At 42.6% G+C, this 2,500-nt stretch overlaps 1 protein-coding gene across 1 annotated transcript in view; it reads left to right on the forward strand.

Moving 5' to 3' along the window:
- Positions 1–2,500, forward strand: part of LOC125292347 — a 16,083-nt gene that overhangs the window by 2,649 nt on the left and 10,934 nt on the right. The window lies entirely within an intron of this gene.

Raw genomic sequence — 2,500 nt, forward strand, 5'->3', positions numbered from 1 at the left:
TTGAAATGGCACTGGAGAGATATTTAAATGCCATATAAGATCATTTATTCAGTTTCTATGGTTATGGTTATCTTTATGGTTATGATTACTTAGGGCAGACAGATTTATCCAAAGTGACTTACAACATCACCACTGATGTCTAATTGTGTTTCGGCGCTGTTGGGTGTAGGGCAGTGAAACAATAGACACGATAGACTTTTTTGGTTTACAGTTTTTCTCAGTCACTTTGGTGCTTTTATCAGATCAGAATGAAAATTCTCATAACTAATAGTTCAACCTCCACAACATTTAGTCATTTGTGCACATCATAGTAGCAATTTCTCCTTCCTATGAACAAATTGCAAATGCTTTTGGACATGTATCAGTTGCTTTCGTACAATTCTCTGCTGTTTTATAACATTATCATTTGCTTATGTCATGTCAGTCAAAATGAACTATACTTATGGATGCTGAATAGTCATTCCCAATTAAACTAATAGTCTTCATTTCATTGCTTGAGTCATTACATACAAAATTGTTGAACTAGTTATCAAATTCTGTCACAATGCTGTAGAATTGCAAAGAGCATATACAGTAAAACTGTGAAACGTACGTATTCAGTGTCTTGTACTCACTTACTCCCTAACTACAGCAATGTGTAACTTTACTGTAGTTTTCAAATGGCTGTACAAGTACTGTATAGTGATGTCTTGAGCATGTTCAGGTAGTGTCACCGAGTTCTGACCTTTTTTTTTTGCATTGGAAAACACTGAGAGAATAAACTGTCATAATGAAAACATGACAAAGCCATTTGACTATCTTGTTCATAAACGATGGTGTCAAGACTCCTCATTTTGCTGACACTGGCAGTTTCATTGACATGAAGACTTGCTTTTGAGGAATGGACTATCCATTTTGAGCAAGTGACGTGCTTTTGCAGGTAATCCACTAGGTTTTGCAGTTTGCACTAATTGTTTTGAGAAATGCACTAACTGCTGTGCAAATGTTAATAGTGATGTGAGAAAAGCACCAAAGCGACTGAGAAAAACTGTAATTGATAATGCTTAGGCCCTGAAGGCTTTCTTGAGATCAAACGAGAGTGGAGCAGGTCACAAAGTCTCTGGAGTCATCATCTGTAGATTATGGCCTGTTGTTGAACTTCGACCGCAGTTCACTGCGGCGACTACCGTCTTGGGCAGCACAAACCGCTTTGTATCTGAAAGGTCCTATAACTGGGTATTATTTTGGGCTGGAGAGATTGACTGCGGTGTGTGCAGAAGTGAGCTGGCCATGCATCAGGATCGTCCATAACAACCCCACCTGTATCTGGCCAACTGTGGGGACCCGCACAAAAACACACAGGCCACTCTTTGTTCTCCAGACCCTCCAGCCGAAAGAATGCATCTTGGATTACAGCCGTTTTTACATGCATGATGGAATATCCTATTTAGCTGAATGGGGCTCTGGTGAAACAGAGGGAAATATGAAGCCCCCATCCTATCAACCCTATCCCCCCCACACACACACACACACACACACACACACATACACACACACACACACACACACACACACACACACACACACACACACACACACACACACGTCTTAAACTTCAAACTGCCTCCTGTAGCAGAAAACACACACTCTCCAAAGAAACCAGGGAGTGATGGACTCACATGGAATGAATATCTGTTCCTCATAAAAAGGGGGGAGAGAAGGAGAAATATATGGTTGTCGGGTTGAAACAGTTCGGTTCAATTTCCAGCTTGTGGGGAGAGGAGAGGGGGAGAGGGGTGGTGAGAAGAGAGCTTCCCCACATAGAGGCTGTCTTTGTCGGGGTCAGACTGGCAGAGAGAGGCTAAGTTTAACGGCGGTCAAGGGTGGTTAGAGAAGTCAAAAGCTGTTCTCAAGCAAATGTATTGTTACTTTTAAATAACAATAATGACTCAAGTAGAATTAAAAACACTCAAGGAAGTGCAAAATAACAAGTGTAAAATGACTGCTGAAATAGTGAGTAGCCTTATATGATGACATGTTTTGCATTTGTAATTTTTACTGTAATATGGTGCAATGACACTACTACTACTGCTACTACTACTACTACTACTACCAACTAATAAACTATCTACTACTAAAAATTAATGAACTATCTACTACTAATAATAATAATACTAATTATAATGGTGAAAGGGGAAGGTATACGCCACTGATTCCCAACCCTCCCCCCAGTCTCTCAGCTCTCGGCCCCCAGGACTCAGCGCTCTCAGCCCCACAGACGCTCCATTGTGTGCTGGGCCCCAGCCAAGGTCAACCCTACACCACCCCACCCCACCCCACCACCACCCCCTCGCCCCTGGAGTGTCGGAGGGGTCGGGCGTCGCCTCTCGAGTCTGAGGGCAGCACCACCGTAAATCAGCCATCGGCTTTTACGAGTGTACCAAGTTTCAACTCCGACCACGGGTCAGAAGACAGACAGACAGACAGAGAGATAAACAGAAAGATAGACAGAGAGGCACAC

The sequence above is a fragment of the Alosa alosa genome, chromosome 3 (genome assembly GCF_017589495.1).
Source record: "Alosa alosa isolate M-15738 ecotype Scorff River chromosome 3, AALO_Geno_1.1, whole genome shotgun sequence".
NCBI classification, from domain to species: Eukaryota; Metazoa; Chordata; class Actinopteri; order Clupeiformes; family Clupeidae; genus Alosa; species Alosa alosa.